We start from the raw sequence: 19,625 nt of genomic DNA on the forward strand, positions 1-19,625 counted from the left end.
AAATGTCTGGGTTTTCTTACTTTTCATTAGGGGCATTAAACTGAGCGTTTCTCTTACTTCTCTGTGACTCAGAGCAAACACAAACAGTCGGTCAGTCTGCAACATACCGAAGCGCAAATGCTCATTTAACAATGACTTGGACAAGAAATTCTCCGTTTTCCATCCCGGTCGGGACAAGTGTGAGGTCATGTGCACAGGTTGTGAAGTGAGAGTACAGTGTCCCTCGTTTATCTCGGGGGTTACGTTCTAAAAATAACCTGCGATAGCTGAAATCCCCAAAGTAGTCAACTTTATATTTTACAGATATTATTATCTGTTTTAAGGCTGTAAAACCCCTCACCACACACTTTATACACTTTTCTCAGACAGGACAGTTAGAGCCCTTTTTACATCCTTCTTGTTATTTTCCTCCTTTATGTAACGAACCCAAGATTCATTTATTCTGTAATAGAGTCCTACAGCGCAGAGTCCTGCACGGCTCCATTTTTGGAGACCCCCAGTACAACACTACACCCGCTCGTTAACACGTGATTATATCAAACTTTTGTGCTGTATAAGCCACGGATTGAACCAAAACTAAACCAGGACTAACCCAGGACTGATTCCAGGACTAAAGAGGAGGATTAAACCAGGACTGAACTAGGATTAAAACAGGACTGAACCAGGACTACAACAGGAGTAAACCAGAACTGAAACAGGACTCACTGTCGGGACTTGGAGGTGACGCAGGAGAAAGGACCGGCTCAGCTCTGCACCTCACAGAGGTAAACACGGCAATTTCCTGATCGCGCTTTGCAGACAAACTGCATTCTCTCTCTTAAATCCAAGATTAGTCCTGGTTTAGACCTGGTTTAGTCCTGACCCACCTGTGTGTTAAAAAAAATAACTGGTGTCTGGGTTTTCACAAAATGGAAATATGGTCATCCTAACATACACACTTCTCCTGTTAGCAGGGTCCCTCTACACAGCATTATCGTGACCATTAAAACACAGTTCACAATGTATTCTCTTTTTGTGTTGTCACCGTGTTCCTCGTGGTCACACACTTCACTTTATTCACAGGTGCAGGACATTCATAATTTTGTGCCCCACGTGATCAAGACTTCTCACACTCTACTGGGTAAGTCATACGTCTCTACTATAACACATACAAATAAAAAAATGAGAGCACAGCACAACATCTCCAATTTTATTTTCTTAATGAGAGTCGTGTTGTCATTTTGGTCCAAATGTAAAAAACCCTCTGCTCTAGTGTGACGTGCAGCTCTCCACAGGAGGGGCCCACAGCCTGCGACACATTGTCATGACATTTACTTCCACTGGACACCAGTTTTGTAACATGAAATCAGAGCACTTGCTTCTTTTATTAAGTTGTTTAAGATGAAAATTATAATTGGGTCAAGAATAGTAAAATAATTCTATGAAAATTAACACCATGACATATAGAGCAGACAAAAGCACAGTAGGTCTGTCCAGTCTCTCTTTTTGACATCTGGGATGATCATTTAGTCCTGGTTTAGTTCTGGTTTAGTTCTGGTTTAGTTCTGGTTTAGATCTCTGGTCCTACTCTAGTTCTGAGTTTTAGGTAATAACTGACAGGACAAGATGGTGGTTACATGAGTTTCCTGCAGAGTGACTGGACACTAGAGAGAGAGAGAAAGGAGCTCAGAGCAGGAAGAGCTCAGAGTAGAGCTGCTACTCCTCCATGAGAGGAGCAGCTGAGGTGACTAGAGGCAGATGCCCTCCCCGTGTGTCAGGTGCCCTCTCTGTGTGTCAGGTGCCCTCTCTGTGTGTCAGATGCCCTCTCTGTGTGTCAGGTGCCCTCTCTGTGTGTCAGGTGCCCTCTCTGTGTGTCAGATGCCCTCCCTGTGTGTCAGGTGCCCTCTCTGTGTGTCAGGTGCCCTCTCTGTGTGTCAGATGCCCTCCCTCTCTGTGTGTCAGATGCCCTCCCTCTGTGTGTAAGGTGCCCTCCCTCTCTGTGTGTCAGATGCCCTCCCTCTGTGTGTCAGGTGCCCTCTCTGTGTGTCAGATGCCCTCCCTCTGTGTCAGGCGCCCTCTCTGTGTGTCAGATGCCCTCCCTCCTTGAGTGTCAGGTGCCCTCTCTGTGTGTCAGATGCCCTTCCTCTGTGTGTCAGGTGCCCTCCCTCTCAGTGTGTCAGATGCCCTCTCTGTGTGTCAGATGCCCTCCCTGTGTGTCAGGTGCCCCCTCCCTGTGTGTCAGGTGCCCTCTCTGTGTGTCAGATGCCCTTCCTGTGTGTCAGGTGCCCCCTCCCTGTGTGTCAGGTGCCCTTCCTGTGTGTCAGGTGCCCTCTCTGTGTGTCAGATGTCCTCCCTGTGTGTCAGGTGCCCTTCCTGTGTGTCAGGTGCCCCTCCCTGTGTCTAAGATGCCCTTCCTGTGTGTCAGGTGCCCTCTCTGTGTGTCAGATGCCCTTCCTGTGTGTCAGGTGCCCTTCCTGTGTGTCAGATGCCCTCTCTATGTGTCAGATGCCCTCCCTGTGTGTCAGATGCCCTCCCTGTGTGTCAGGTGCCCTTCCTGTGTGTCAGGTGCCCTCTCTGTGTGTCAGATGCCCTCCCTGTGTGTCAGGTGCCCTTCCTGTGTGTCAGGTGCCCTTCCTGTCTGTCAGATGCCCTTCCTGTGTGTCAGGTGCCCTCTCTGTGTGTCAGATGCCCTTCCTGTGTGTCAGGTGCCCTTCCTGTGTGTCAGATGCCCTCCCTGTCTGTCAGATGCCCTTCCTGTGTGTCAGGTGCCCTTCCTGTGTGTCAGATGCCCTCCCTGTGTGTCAGGTGCCCTTCCTGTGTGTCAGGTGCCCTCTCTGTGTGTCAGGTGCCCTCCCTGTGTGTCAGGTGCCCTTCCTGTGTGTCAGGTGCCCTCTCTGTGTGTCAGATGCCCTTCCTGTGTGTCAGGTGCCCCCTCCCTGTGTGTCAGGTGCCCTTCCTGTGTGTCAGGTGCCCTCTCTGTGTGTCAGATGTCCTCCCTGTGTGTCAGGTGCCCTTCCTGTGTGTCAGGTGCCCTCCCTGTGTCTAAGATGCCCTTCCTGTGTGTCAGGTGCCCTCTCTGTGTGTCAGATGCCCTTCCTGTGTGTCAGGTGCCCTTCCTGTGTGTCAGGTGCCCTCTCTGTGTGTCAGATGCCCTTCTTGTGTGTCAGGTGCCCTCCCTGTGAGTCAGGTGCTCTCTCTGTGTGTCAGGTGCCCTCTCTGTATGTCAGATGCCCTCTCTGTGTGTCAGGTGCTCTCTCTGTGTGTCAGATGCCCTTCCTGTGTGTCAGATGCCCTTCCTGTGTGTCAGATGCCCTCCCTGTGTGTCAGGTGCCCTCCCTGTGTGTCAGGTGCCCTTCCTGTGTGTCAGGTGCCCTTCCTGTCTGTCAGATGCCCTTCCTGTGTGTCAGGTGCCCTCTCTGTGTGTCAGATGCCCTTCCTGTGTGTCAGGTGCCCTTCCCGTGTGTCAGATGCCCTCCCTGTCTGTCAGATGCCCTTCCTGTGTGTCAGGTGCCCTTCCTGTGTGTCAGGTGCCCTCCCTGTGTGTCAGATGCCTTTCCTGTGTGTCAGGTGCCCTCCCTGTGTGTCAGGTGCCCTCTCTGTGTGTCAGATGCCCTTCTTGTGTGTCAGGTGCCCTCCCTGTGAGTCAGGTGCTCTCTCTGTGTGTCAGGTGCCCTCTCTGTGTGTCAGGTGCTCTCTCTGTGTGTCAGATGCCCTCTCTGTGTGTCAGGTGCTCTCTCTGTGTGTCAGATGCCCTCTCTGTGTGTCAGGTGCTCTCTCTGTGTGTCAGATGCCCTTCCTGTGTGTCAGATGCCCTTCCTGTGTGTCAGATGCCCTCCCTGTGTGTCAGGTGCCCTCCCTGTGTGTCAGGTGCCCTTCCTGTGTGTCAGGTGCCCTTCCTGTCTGTCAGATGCCCTTCCTGTGTGTCAGGTGCCCTCTCTGTGTGTCAGATGCCCTTCCTGTGTGTCAGGTGCCCTTCCCGTGTGTCAGATGCCCTCCCTGTCTGTCAGATGCCCTTCCTGTGTGTCAGGTGCCCTTCCTGTGTGTCAGATGCCCTCCCTCTGTGTCAGATGCCCTCCCTGTGTGTCAGGTGCCCTTCCTGTGTGTCAGGTGCCCTCCCTGTGTGTCAGATGCCTTTCCTGTGTGTCAGGTGCCCTCCCTGTGTGTCAGGTGCCCTCTCTGTGTGTCAGATGCCCTTCTTGTGTGTCAGGTGCCCTCCCTGTGAGTCAGGTGCTCTCTCTGTGTGTCAGATGCCCTCTCTGTGTGTCAGGTGCTCTCTCTGTGTGTCAGATGCCCTTCCTGTGTGTCAGATGCCCTCCCTGTGTGTCAGATGCCCTCCCTGTGTGTCAGGTGCCCTCTCTGTGTGTCAGATGCCCTCTCTGTGTGTCAGATGCCCTCCCTCTCAGTGTGTCAGATGCCCTCCCCGTGTGTCTCTGTCACACTTTGGCCTCTTGATGGAGCAGAGTGACAGGATGAACTGGCAAACTAAGTAAATCACATTTGCACTAATGAAACAAAAAGAGTTTTGCTGAAGATTTGAAACAGAACGTGAAACCCAAAGAGTTTTCAGGCTGACTTCATCATTGATCTGAAGGTTGGCGGTTCAGTTCCAGCTCTTGTGCATACATCATGTTATTGAGCAACACACTTGAGTTGTAAACATCCCTGTTTTATTGAGAAAAGCCAAAGTTGTTCCGCGCTGGCGCTGACAGTGTTTTGTAAGAGCGATAGATCACCGTGATGGAGAGAGAGAAAGAGAGAGTCTTCGGGCTGCATTCCTCCACTCACCCAAAATCAATGAAACAAATGAAGAACGCATCTCCACAGGAAAAGAGAGAGGGTTATCCAGAGGCCAGGAGAGACGGAGAGATGGACGACGGAGGGAGAGGGAGATCGAGAGGGAGAAAGCCAGGGAATGAGAAGAGAGACGGATTGGAGGATACTCAAGTACTCAGGGAATATTTACAGAGGAGAGAGAGTAAAGGAAGAAGAAAAAAAGAAAGCCTGAGTTGCTGAAGTGTATTGCCCAAGGACACAGCGGTCATAACGGGGATGTGAACCGAACTCCAGGTTAGAGGGCGAGCGCTGAGCCACAACACGTGTCTGTGACAGAAGAGAGGTTTTACCATGAAAGATGAAGTGATAAGGTAAAAGAGGGAGAAAAAAAAGAGTTTAGTGAAGAGCTTTGGATAGACTTAGTCAAGAAGAGAGAGAGAGGGAGGAGGAAGAGAGAGGGAAAGAGAGGGAGAAGAGAGATAGGAAGGAAGAGAGTGAGAGAAGAGAGAGGGAGAGAAAGAGGGAGGAAGAGAGAGAGGGGGTGGAGGAAGAGAGAGGGAAGGAGGAAGAGAGAGGGAGAGAGAGGGAGGGAGACGGAGATGAAGAGAGAGGGAAAGAGAGGGAGAAGAGAGGTAGGAAGGAAGAGAGCAAGAGGAAGAGAGAGGGAGAGAAAGAGGGAGGAAGAGAGATGGAGGAAGAGAGAGAGAGAGGGAGGAAGAGAGGGGTAGAGAGAGGAAGAGGGAGGGAGAAAGAGAGAGAAAGGAAGAGAGATGAGATAGGGAGGAAGAGAGAGGGAGGGATGAAAAGAGGGAGAGAGAGGGAGGGAGGAAGAGAGAGGGAGAGAAAGACGGAGTAAGAGAGGGAGGAAGAGAGAGGGACGGAGGGATGAAAAGAGGGAGGGAGGGAGGGAGGGAGGAAGAGAGAGGGAGAAAGAGGGAGGGAGGGAGAAAGAGAGAGAGAGGGACGGAGGGAGGGAGGAAAAGAGAGGGAGAGAGAGAGAGGGAGAGAGAGGGGGAGGAAGGGAGGGAACAAGAAAGAGAGAGAGGGAGGAAGTGAGAGGGAAAGAAGAAGGAGGCAGAAAGAGCAAAAAGGTAGAATAGGGAGATAAGGGAGATAAATAGAAAGATAGAGAGCTGGAGAGAGAGGGGGGGAGAAAGAGAGAGAGAGGGGGACGGAGGGAGGAAGGGAAGAAAAGAGAGGGAGGAAGAGAGAGGGAGAGAGAGAGAAAGGGGGAGGAACGGAGGGAACGAGAAAGAGAGACATAGAGAGAGACAGAGATAGATAGATAGAAAATAGACAAAAGGTTGGAAAGGAAAAGAGAGAAACAGGGGGAGAAAGAGATTTAGAGAGACGGAGAGGGGAGAGAGAGAGAAAGAGAAGGAATGAGAGAGACGGGGCTGAGAGAAAGAGAGAGAGCAAGAAGCCGAAGAAACGGAGAGAGAGAGAGAGTAAAGAGATAAAGCGTCGTGAGGAGATCAAACACAGACGGACAGAGCACAGAGCCAAGAAAGATTTCCAGAAAAAAATCAGAGGGGCTGGAGACAGAGAGACACTGCTCCTCTGCCCCTCTCTTCTCCTCTTCTCTCTGTCTCTCTCTCTCTCTTTCTCTCTGTCTGGCGGAGGGGTGGAGGAGAGGAGGAGGGCGCAGGGGCACGGGGAGGAGGAGTAAGCCCGGACTTGACCTCTCTCTCTGGGCTCCGAACAGTCTCCTCTGCAGCCTGTGCCGATGATGGATGGAGAGACAGAAGGAAAGAAGGGAAGAGAGAAAGAGAGAGGAAAAAGAGAGAGAGAGAGAAGAGAGAGAGAGAGAAAGAGAGATGGGTGGCTGCACTCCCACATGCAGAAGCCGGTCCGTCATAAAATAAGTATGCAGCAGTCGACATGAAAGAACATCACATGTCCACACATACAAGACGCTCCACAAGGTCCAGAAAGTCCACGGTTCAACTCCAGCACCATCCTGCACCACACTCTGCATGTTCTCCATCCTCCAGACCAGGATCAGGATCAGGACCAGGACCAGGACCAGGATCAGGACCAGGATCAGGACCAGGATCAGGTCATCACACCATCAGAGCAGAGAGAAGGGGAGGATAGAGGATAGAGGAGAAAAGCGGGGGAGAGGGGGATGAGCGTGGGGCGAGAGGAGGAGAGAGGGGGTAAGGGAGGGGAGAAAGGAGGGGAGAGGCGAAGGGAGGGGGAGAGAGAGGATAGTGGAGTAGAGAGGGATGTGAAAGAGGGGGCATTATTATTATTATTATAAATATGACATTATTTCATTCCTCAGCTCCTTGACTCTTTTAAATGTTCACGTGATGAATCCTTGTTGCTGCAGTCACCTCCAACTGTTTTTTGTTTCGTCTTGTTTCGGTGACACATGAGGTGATGTGACACTGGGGGCTCATTTTTTTGCCAGATTGAAGGTTTTTCCACTAAACATTGCAACTCTTTGCATTGTGTTTAGTCGGGTTTTCACCTGGAACACTAAAGAAATGTGGCACGCTATTGAACGAAGTTAAATCGATGTGCATGTTTTTCGCAAACACCAGAATGAACACGTCACTGTTCGTTCATCAGGCGTAAAGATTACAGATTACAGATTACATACCCCAAAATGTAGTTTGTAACGGAATCCATTAAATTACTTAAAGTGAGTAACGTAATCTGAATATTTTGGATTACTTGATTTGTAAATTGTAAAGTAGCAAAGACTCGGACATCTTCACATAAGATGTTTTATCTGCTAAAAGAAAATAAAAAGCCCAGATTTTACATAACCAAATTAAAAATATTATTGATAGAAGACGAGGAGACACGGTCCACACAGCAGGATTTAGTCCTGTTAAATCCTGTTTTAGACATAGTTTAGACCTGGTTTAGTCCTGGTTTTAGTCCTGGTTTTAGTCCTGGTTTAGTCCTAGTTTTAGTCCTGGTTTTAGTCCTGGTTTAGTCCTGGTTAAGTCCTGACAACAGGAAAATACCGCCATGTAATCCATTTATTTCAACAAAGTAACTGTAATCCAATTACCACTCACTGAAACAGTAACTGTAACCGAATACAGTTACTCATAATTTGTACTCTGATTACGTAACTCCAGTACATATAATCTGTTACTCCCCAACACTGGGCGTAAATAACGAGAGTTCATTTCACATTCACCCAAAATATTCAGGTACAACTCTGTCCATCCCTCTCTCCATTCTCCATTCTCTCTATCCCAGTGTGAAGGGTTGTATCTGCAGGGTGGATGGTTTGATTCCTGTTCTTTCTGCTCTTCTTGGGTAGGGTCAAACTTCCTAAGCCTCTCTTTCCTTCTCTTCTCCTTCCTCTCCTCCCTGTCTCCTCCCTCGTCTATCATTCCTCTTCTCTCTCTCTCTTCTCCACATCTCTTCCATCGCTCCTCCTTGTCTCCGCTCGTCCCCTTCCTCTTCCGTCATACTCATCCCTATCTTTTCTCCCTTTCTTCCCCTTCCTTTTTTCTGCTCTCTCTCTCATCCTCTTCCCCCCTTCCTCTCTCTCTATCTCTTTCACTCCCTCTTTCTCTCTTGCTTTTTTTGCCATCTCCCCCCCTCCTTCTTCTCTCTGCCTCTCTTTTCTCTTTCTCCCCTTCCTCCTTTATCTCCCCCTCTCCTCTCTGTACTTTTTCTCTCTCTGTTCATTCTCTCCCTCTTTCTCCTTCTACCTCCTTCTCTTCTCTCTCACTCCCCCCTCACTCTGTCCTGTCCTTCTCTCTCTGTCTGTTTTTCCCTCCCTTCCTCTCCCTCTCTGCTTTCACTCTCCCCATCTTCTTGCTCTCCTCTCCTGTTACCCTTTCTCTCTGTCTTTCCTTCGCTCCCTTCCTCTCCTATCTCCCCTCTCTCTGCCATTCCTTTCCTCTCCTATCTCCCCTCTCCTCTCTCTCTGTCATTCCGTCCCTTCCGTCCTCTCCTCTCTCTCTCTTTTCTTCCCTCCCTTCATCTCCTCTCTCTATCTTTCCTTCCCTCCCTTCCTCTCTCTCTTCCTCTCTCTGTCTTTCCTTCCCTCCCTTCCTCTCTCTTCCTCTTTCTGTCTTTCCTTCCCTCCCTTCCTCTCCTCTCTCCCCTCCCTCTCTCTCTCAGTCTTTCCTTCCCTCCCTTCCTCTCCTCTCTCCCTCCCTCTCTCTCTCTGTCTTTCCTTCCCTCCCTCTCTGTCTTTCCTTCCCTCTCTTCCTCTCCTCTCTCCCTCTCTCTCTGTCTTTCCTTCCCTCCCTCTCTCTCCCTCTCTCTCTGTCTTTCCTTCCCTCCCTCTCTCTCCCTCTCTGTCTTTCCTTCCCTCCCTTCCTCTCCTCTCTCTCTGTCTTTCCTTCCCTCCTTCTCTCTCCCTCTCTCTGTCTTTCCTTCCCTCCTTCTCTCTCCCTCTCTCTCTGTCTTTCCTTCCCTCCCTCTCTCTCCCTCTCTCTGTCTCCCCCCCCCCTTCTTGCTCTCCTCTCCTGTTACCCTTTCTCTCTGTCTTTCCTTCGCTCCCTTCCTCTCCTATCTCCCCTCTCTCTGCCATTCCTTTCCTCTCCTATCTCCCCTCTCCTCTCTCTCTGTCATTCCGTCCCTTCCGTCCTCTCCTCTCTCTCTCTTTTCTTCCCTCCCTTCATCTCCTCTCTCTATCTTTCCTTCCCTCCCTTCCTCTCTCTCTTCCTCTCTCTGTCTTTCCTTCCCTCCCTTCCTCTCTCTTCCTCTTTCTGTCTTTCCTTCCCTCCCTTCCTCTCCTCTCTCCCTCCCTCTCTCTCTCAGTCTTTCCTTCCCTCCCTTCCTCTCCTCTCTCCCTCCCTCTCTCTTTCTGTCTTTCCTTCCCTCCCTCTCTGTCTTTCCTTCCCTCTCTTCCTCTCCTCTCTCCCTCTCTCTCTGTCTTTCCTTCCCTCCCTCTCTCTCCCTCTCTCTCTGTCTTTCCTTCCCTCCCTCTCTCTCCCTCTCTCTCTGTCTTTCCTTCCCTCCCTTCCTCTCCTCTCTCTCTGTCTTTCCTTCCCTCCTTCTCTCTCCCTCTCTCTCTGTCTTTCCTTCCCTCCCTCTCTCTCCCTCTCTCTCTGTCTCCCCCCCCCCCCCCCCTCTCTCTCTCTCTCTCTCTCTGTCATTCCATCCCTCCCTTCCTGTCCTCTCTTTCTCTCTCTCTGTTTCCTGTGGCCTTTTTCACGAGGAAACTCAATGTCGAGGAAGTCATTCGTTTTTGCCGCGTCTCCGGTTCATTCATCACTTTTCTGTCGTTTTTATTTTGGTGCTCGCTCACCCAATCCCCCTCTCCGCTTTTTCTGTTTTTCAGACTAAAAATAAAAATTAAAATGAGACGATTAGAACAACAACAACACTGTTATTCATGTGTGCAAAAGCCAAGGAAGTTCACCGCTCCACAGAGCCCACGTTTACTGGAACACCACCCAATACTACAGGAACTGTACCTCAAAATACTACTACTACTACTACAGTAACTATACCTCAAAATACTACTACTACTACAGTAACTATACCTCAAAATACTACTACTACTGCAGTAACTATACCTCAAAATACTACTACTACTACAGTAACTATACCTCAAAATACTACTACTACTACTACGACAGTAACTACACCTCAAAATACTACTACTACTACTACAGTAACTATACCTCAAAATACTACTACTACTACAGTAACTATACCTCAAAATACTACTACTACTACTACAGTAACTACACCTCAAAATACTACTATTACTACTGCAGTAACTACACCTCAAAATACTACTACTACAGTAACTATACTACAAAATACTACTACTACTACTACAGTAACTATACTTAAACATAACACTACTACTACAGTCACTATACCTCAAAATACTACTACTACTACAGTAACTATACTACAAAATTCTACTACTACTTCTACTACAGTAACTATACCTCAAAATACTACAACTACAGTCACAATACTTCAACATAATACTACTACAGTAACTATACTTCAACATAATACTACTACTACAGTAACTAAACTTCAACATAATACTACTACTACTACTGCAGTATAATACTACTACAGTAATCATACTTTAATTCAAAATAACACTACTACTACTACAGTAATGATACTGTACTTCAAAGATACTACCACTACTACAGTATTAATACTTCAACATACTACTACTACTACTACAGTAACAATACTGTACTTTAAAATAACACTACTACTACTACAATAACGCTACTGTACTTTAAAATAACACTACTACTACTACAGTAACAATACTGTACTTTAAAATAGCACTACTACTACAGTCATGATACTGCAACACAATACTACTACAGTAAAGATACTTCAACATAATACTACTACTACAGTATAATACTACTACAGGAATGATACTTCAACATAATACTACTTCTACAGTCATGATACTTCAAAATTCTACTACTACTACAGTTATGATACTAGTACAATAATGATACTTCAACATAATACTACTACAGTAATGGCACTTGTAGAGAAAGAGGGAGAAAGAGAGAGGGAGAGAGCTAGAGGTAAAGGGAGAGGAATAGAGGGGTTGATAGAGAGTGATGGAGGGTGGTGTTGTTGACTTTAGATAAGTCTTAATGTTGTGTGACCTAAAGTGGGTTTGGCCCTGATGACCTCACATGACCTCACATGACCTTTGACTGTATTGCTTTTATTTATTTCATTTCATTTGACTCAGCTCTCCAGGAATCTGATGCTTTTGGTCTGCATCACTCGAGTTATAGTCAGGTTTTCTTATTCTAAATTAGAGCGTGTCTCTGATGGTGACTGTGATCCACGATCCAGATACACTCATCTGACCGCACAAGTGACCACAGAAATTAAACCACTAGGACACAAGCAGATCTTCACGTATCATTTATTATGTTTTTTTTATTTTTGGAAAGGGTCTATGCAACGTGTTTTCAAAGAATCAGAGGGTGTACAGTGAAGGGGGCTGGGATAGGGGGTAGGTGCAAACTCATATTTAAACCATGAATGTATAATTATCATGAGAGTCAGACACACACATCTGATTTCTTTTGTACAAAATACAATACACCTGTACAGAGGCAAAAGATATTTTTGCTCAAATACATATTAAAAAAAAAAAAATCCAATCTAAGGCATTGAACCCTCACCTTGTACCCCTCCCCTCTGTGCTGTGGGCGTGTGTGGGGTCAAAGTTCAATGCGTGTCATTACAGTGGCTCCACAGAGTCATTAACAAATCACACATTATAAAAAAGTCACATACAGAGACTCAACGCTGGACCGACTGAGACAGAGAGAAAGTATGTGTAAGAGAAACAGAGAGAGTATGTGTACAAGAGAGAAAAAAGAGGAAAGAGAGTATGTGTACGATGTGTACGAGAGAGAGAGACAGAGAGAGTATGTGAATGAGAGAGAAAGAGAGAGACAGAGAGAGTATTAGTATGAGAGAGACAAAGAATATGTGTATGAGAGAGAGACAGAGAGAGAGAGTATGTGTACGAGAGAAAAAGAGGAAAGAGAGTATGTGTACGATGTTTACGAGAGAGAGAGAATACATGTATGAGAGAGAACCCAAAACATGCTACAGGTCTCCAGAACAGTTGATAGTCAAGGTCAGTTAAATACAATCAATCAATGAACCTGTCCAGTTACGACAGGTGGAAATTAGCACTGATGCTACAACCTGATGTACAATGCATCTCTCCTGTCAAGGTTAATGCGAAAATTGTGTGCTGTCCCTGTCTCAAATAAATAAATAAAGAAAGAAAGAAAGAAAGAAAGAAAAAGAGGAAAAAGAGTATGTGTACAATGTGTACGAGAGAGAGAGAGACAGAGAATATGTGTATGAGAGAGAGACAGAGAGTATGTGTATGAGAAAAAGAGAGAAAGAGTGATAGTATGTAGGAGAGAGAAAATATGCCTCTGAGAGAGAGAAAGAGAAAAAGACAGAGAGCTTATGTGTACGAGAGACAAAAAGAGACAGAGAGAGTATTTGTATAAGAAAGAGAGAGAGGAGTATGTGTATAAGAGACACAAAGAGACAGAGAGAGTATGTGTACGAGAGACAGAGAGAGTATGTGTACGAGAGACAGAGAGAGTATGTGTACGAGAGACAGAGAGAGTATGTGTACGAGAGACAGAGAGAGTATGTGTACGAGAGACAGAGAGAGTATGTGTACGAGAGACAGAGAGAGTATGTGTACGAGAGACAGAGAGAGTATGTGTACGAGAGACAGAGAGAGTATGTGTACGAGAGACAGAGAGAGTATGTGTACGAGAGACAGAGAGAGTATGTGTACGAGAGACAGAGAGAGTCTGTGTACGAGAGAAAGAGAGAGTCTGTGTATGAGAGACAGAGAGAGTCTGTGTATGAGAGAAAGAGAGAGTCTGTGTATGAGAGACAGAGAGAGTCTGTGTATGCGAGACAGAGAGAGTATGTGTATGAGAGACAGAGAGAGTATGTGTATGAGAGACAGAGAGAGTCTGTGGATGAGAGACAGAGAGAGTATGTGTACGAGAGACAGAGAGAGTCTGTAGATGAGAGAAAGAGAGAGTATGTGTATGAGAGACAGAGAGAGTCTGTGGATGAGAGACAGAGAGAGTATGTGTATGAGAGACAGAGAGAGTCTGTAGATGAGAGACAGAGAGAGTCTGTGTATGAGAGACAGAGAGAGTCTGTTTATGAGAGACAGAGAGAGTCTGTTTATGAGAGACAGAGAGAGTCTGTGGATGAGAGACAGAGAGAGTATGTGTATGAGAGACAGAGAGAGTCTGTAGATGAGAGACAGAGAGAGTCTGTGTATGAGAGACAGAGAGAGTCTGTTTATGAGAGACAGAGAGAGTCTGTTTATGAGAGACAGAGAGAGTCTGTGGATGAGAGACAGAGAGAGTATGTGTATGAGAGACAGAGAGAGTCTGTGTATGAGTGTGTATTTTACCTGCTGAGTCCAGACTCATCTGTGTTTGTATTTTTATACAGACTAATATGAGTCTGGTCCCCGTCCCCTCAGTGCATCTCCAGCCAGAACCAAACATGATCGTCCAATCAGATTAGTTTATTTCAGTGACATGTGAAACAAAGGAGCTCATTGGTCACTGCCATTTTGAACAAAAGTGCATTTCTCTCCTCAGAAGAACAGTTTAGTGCTTCATTTATCACGTTTACATGAGAGCTTTAATTCTGAATAAAAATAATTTAATTCTGAATAAAAATGACTTCCACTTTAAAAAGACAATAAACACTTATTTGGAATTTAACTGAACTTTGAAGTAAGCGGGTGGTTTATAAAAATTTTAAGCCAAATTTATTAATTCCTGGATCATGTAAACATTTATTCTTCTTCAAAATAATTCAGGTAGACAACTCAGCTCCACCAGTCCTGTCTTTGGAATTTTATCCACGTCTCTTTGGATTTGTGAGCAGGATGTGGGAGTGGGCTGCGGTAGAGCAGCCTCACACTCAGTTTGTCTTCGTCCTTCTTCTCCGACACTCTTCCCTTCTCCTCCTCAGCTGAGAGACGTAAAGCTAAACATAAAATTCTCGAACTTCTGCGCAATTATCATCGAAACGACTGTGGAAAAAGTTTGGATCATGTTTGTGTCTGTGGCGTAACGATAAACCGAGATGACAGAAAAGCTGGGAGCAGCTGAAGTGTGTGTTTTCTTCTAGTCGATGTAAATACGTTGGTGTCTCTGTCCAATCAGAACCCTTCCCCACCCCCAGACACAATTTAACGTATTTGCATGTAAACTTCAATTCGGAATTATTTCCATGTAAACCCGAAGGAGAATATTTTATTTCTGTACTATTTCATTCAGAACAATTAATTCGGAATGTTTTTCAGTCTTCTATGATTTATTTATTTATTTTTCCTTTTTTTTTCCTCATAAGCAGCTAGATTTGTTTTGCTATGGACAGACCCTCCCTGTCGCTGATTGGCTAATCCACCTGTCAGTCACTCCCATCTGAACTTGGGGAGGTTCATTGACCTACGGAAGCCGAGAGGGGTCACAACAAACGCAAACGCCGCAACAAATACAAATGCGACAAGACAACAAAAAGCCACAACAAACCAAAAAAAGCCACAACACGCCAAAAAAGCCACAATGGAAGTGACCGCGGGACTCTGTTTTCCGACAGACCAATCAAGCGGCAAGTGAAGAAGAAGAACTACAACGTGAAACAAATAATGATAAATACAAATAAATTACTTTATAAATACAAATAATTACTTTACAATAAATTACTTTTACTTACGTTTCTAACTTCTCCGTTCCTTTACTTTTCACGTTGTAGTTCTTCTTCTTCACTTGCCGCTTGACTGGTCCGTCGGAAAAAAGAGTCCGGCGGTCACTTCCGTTGTGGCTTTTGTGTTTGTGTTGTGGCATTTGTATTTCCACAAAGGATTGCAGAAGTGTGTGTTCTGGAGCTCAGGCAAAAACGACATGGGCTTAAAGAGAGAGAAAAAGACTCTCACCTTCAACCCGTTGGTAGTGATCCCGAGCTGAAAGTGATGATGAGGGTGAGGGTTCAGTGTGGCTGGAGTTCACTTCTCCCCAGCTCCAAATCATAAACACAACCATTAACTATTTACAGTAATTACAGATGACCTCACTGAGCAGATAAAGAAAACTGCCCCTCACTCTCCTCGCTCCTCTCCCCCCAGAGCAGGTGAAGAGTGCTGCATTCTCCTGTCTCCTTCAGGTGCTCCTCTGGACTTTGTTTTATGGGTGCTGGTTGGACACACTTTGGACTCAGTATGTTTTGACCTTTAGACTTAGAACAAGGCAATAAAAACATGGGCTTGAGCAAACAGCAGCATCTCACTCCAGAGCTGCTCCAGTCATCAGTTTAAAACAAAGAGCTGGATTTGAGCAACATTATTGATCTGCTGTGATGTGTTTGTGTCTGTAGTTCTAATCTTTGACCCCCGTGGATCATTCTGTTATCATCTGGACATTTTAAGTCACAGTATTTATCTTATAACAGGGGCGATTGATGGGGCGAATGAATTTTAAGTGATAATGTTACAGCTTTTCTCTAAACTTTAAGGCCACAGCACAAAGATTTGCTTCTTCCCGAGTTCAGGAAGTTGTGACCGACTTTGTGTCTTTGTGTGCTCCTCCTGTGTGTGTGGTGTCGGTGTGACTCTGAACTGCTCTGTCAGATCATAACCACCAAACATCAGCAATGCTAAAACAGAGCGTCAGGCAGAGAAGTGAAGGACACAGAGAAGCAACATAGAAACTCAGGAAATAGCGAAAATAACGAGGTGACTTTAATCCTCACGTCTTGTAAAGTTGTAAATTTAAATTGCAGTATCTCATTCACATTATCTGTAGTGATTGTCCTCCACAAATAATGACCCCAGTAAACAAAACAGCTCTGCGGATCCAGTTTTTTGTGTTGTTTAAAAGTAAAAAGGTGAGAGTACTTCCTTGTGTGTGTCTGTTTACATCCACACAGTTCACGGATTGAACTGAAGCTGCAACTAGTGACTCTACTTCCTGTGGACCTATTGCCAAGTGCCTGTGCTTTAAAAATCCTGTATCTGAAGTTTTGCACCACATTTCACAAATAATAATGAGACAGTTTTGACTTGTATCTAAACTAGAAGTGCAGAACTCTGATCTTTGAACACTTAAGATTCTCAGAGCGACTGGTTTTACTGTAGACAGTAGTCTCATAAGATTCTCCTCGTGTCTGTGGTGTACACTTTTTTTTTAACACATTTAAAAAATTGTTTAATAATGAAAAATCCTGTAGTGTGTGGCAACCTTTACAGCACTGTGTTATTGGACTAAGGAACAAACAAACCACCCACGTGACACTACTTAGCCAATGTTTTTTACTTGTATTTTAATTAATTTGACAGTTTATTGTTCATACATTCATAAACTGATCAAACTAGGCTAATTCTGTATCACAATCATGACACAAGTTAGACATGTTGAGGTCCTGGACCTCTGCTTAAGGAGATTCTCTGTAACTGGACATCCCTGATCTAAAACAACTTAATAAAAGAAACAACTCTGATTTCGACGTTAGAGAACTGTGCTGTTCGATGGGAAGACGTCGCCATAAACTTCAAACAAACAACAAAGTGCTGCAGGCTGTGGGCCGATCAGTATGTATGTGTATTATTAAGAAAATGAAGGAAGGAGAAGGAAGTGCGTATGTCACAGTTGGTGTGTACCAGTGAAAAAGCTGGTAGATGGGCAAAATGGCATGTTGAAAATAAGCGTTTAAAGATTACTCAAAACACGCACTCCAAATACAACTCTATGAATGATGAGGGGAAACAACTACAAACAACACCTAAGATAACCATGTTGGGAATCCCTAAACACACACAATAGATTAAATATTCCAGCTAAGGTCATCCTGATCAAGACTAGCCCAAAATCTGGTCCCTGAGCGCTGGTCCTGATGTGACAGTGAAGGATGCTCAAATGTAGAGGACACATTTCCTGATGGTCATAATAAAATTACACCTTAACCTTTGCCAGAACTGTTCTATTCACGACTGCTGCATTTGCAGTGTTGGACCTAACACAGAGCTAACACAGTTAGTTAATTCTGCACCACCCCTCCCTGACTGAGGTGAGTAAACACTCGAGCTGGGGTCCTGGGTTCCTTCCCCTTCCTCATTCTCCTCGCTGCTGTGCCATGGTGGAAACTGATCACCTGAAGGACAGTAAACTCCTCCTGACAGGTGCTCAAAGGCAGGTTCCTGACAGGTGAATGCTCTTGATCATGTCTCTGGTCATAAAGGACAGGTGGAGTGTGACCTTTGGATGCTGCGTCACCTCGTCACACACCTCCAACACACTCTGACACGCAACAACACACACGTGAATATGTGCACTGTGCATGTACTATATACTAGTATATACATGTACTACACCAGTGTGTACTATATATACTCTCTGTATGTGCAGACCAATGAGGTGGAAATGAGCAAATATGAGGGACCCTTGCCAAGGCTCCAGAGCAGGATGTATTTACTGTTCCTACACCTGCACACAGGAGCCTACAGGTTTATGAAGAGGTACTTCTGTCTTTTGTCTTGTCTACAAAAAATAAATACATGGTGATAAAAAGAACATTTGGTTTGATTTAAAATAGTGGTTTAAGAATGTTGTTGTATCCTTGTGCAAGACACTTCCCTCTGTTTGCCCACTCCAGCTGCAGTCAAGTGACTGGTTGGGACAGGAATGGCATCTGGTGTAAAAATAAATAAATAAATAAAATACAATTTTTAGATTAACACAATAACAAACATTTATATCAAATATTAAAAACATGTTCTTAAATCAGCAAAATGCAAAATGTACTTTTCAGAGCTTTTAACCATGTTGCAGTTGCTTCCCCTCACCATTTATTCTCTGAAGTTGTATTTGGAGTGATCTGTACATGTTTGAATCATCTTTAATCACTTATTTTCCAAATGACATAATACTGATCAACTCCCATTTTCACCTCCACCAGTATACGACATATGTATTTCCTTCTCCAGTTTTCTTTATGGGTGATACACGTGGGATTGGGCAGCGTCTCGTCATCATTTTGGTACAAATGACAAAAAATCCTCTGCTCTAGTGTGATGTTCATAGAGGGGCAACAGCATGCAGCGATATATTGTGATGATGTTTTTATGGCAACATCAGTTTTTATGTTTTGTTTTAGATCAATATTTTGATTTAAAATGTCATAATGATCACAATGATCCATGGATGTTGTAGTTCATAACTAGAGAGCGCACACAAGCACTATATCTGTTCTTTAAGCAATAACCACTCTGAGAAATACCAAATAAATCAGTTTATTTTCCATTTGAAAGAGTGCTGATACAGACATACTAAATCCTTCGCTCACAAAACACAAACATTACAATAAGATTCGATTTATATGATTTCGTCTGGTGTTGCCTTCATTCATAAAATTGCACTATAATAATAAAATCCAGCGGCCTGGCAGATCATCGTTTTTACTGGGCTTGTGTGATTCCAGCGGCTCTTGTAAAAATGAATGGGTCATATAGTTTAAAGTGTATAGGCCCATGAACACAGCGCGGTGCATTTAAGGCCTGTGTGGACGTCCTTATCTCTACATAAATAATGAGCCCATAAAGGTGAATGATCGACTGGTGGAATAAGGCAGCGTTGTAAAGAGGGGCCGTGCTGCTCTCAGCTTGGAGACTCACAAACACCACGGACACAGCCCACAGGAGATGTTATGCAAAAACAAAAAACTTCAACTCCAAAACATCAGATTTTTGCTTCATACATGTTCATGCACTGGACTTGTTGACATACTGTTCCCTTGTGCAGTGAAATGAAAATCAAACATAGCAACACAGATGTTTGTGCATTGACTGTTCCTGCCTGTATTATAGACTGGAGTAAATAGTATTTTGTTTTTGCCTGAGATCTAGACTGGGCTTCTTCAAAACTTTACAAAGATGTGAGTCTGGTCACCAATGAATCTCCTCGAGTTTGACTGACAGATGGATTAGCCAATCAGGGACATGCATGGTCCATCTGTAGCAAAACAAATCTGCTTACAAGGAAAAAAGAAAAGTAAAAAATATCGCAGGGGGACTTCTGCAGAATCAACAAAAAACTGAGAAAGGTGCTTTTGTTTGTAAATGATAGTGACCAATGAGCTCCTTTGTTTTACAAGCGTCATGGAAATAAAGTAATCTGATTGGATAGCCATGTTTGCTGGATTTGTCAGGCAAATATATGTGTAAAAAGACAGATTAACACTCAAGTAGAATCTGTCTTTATACACAGCAGATACATTCATGCAGTCATCAGTCTGGCTTCTGCAGGGGAGCCATTTTGATGCTGGATCTGTCCCTCTCAAAACTCCACCCCCTGTTCATGAGGAAATCA

Source organism: Boleophthalmus pectinirostris, unplaced genomic scaffold (assembly GCF_026225935.1).
Source record: "Boleophthalmus pectinirostris isolate CB_2022bp ecotype Guang Dong unplaced genomic scaffold, ASM2622593v1 HiC_scaffold_2823, whole genome shotgun sequence".
NCBI classification, from domain to species: domain Eukaryota; kingdom Metazoa; phylum Chordata; class Actinopteri; order Gobiiformes; family Gobiidae; genus Boleophthalmus; species Boleophthalmus pectinirostris.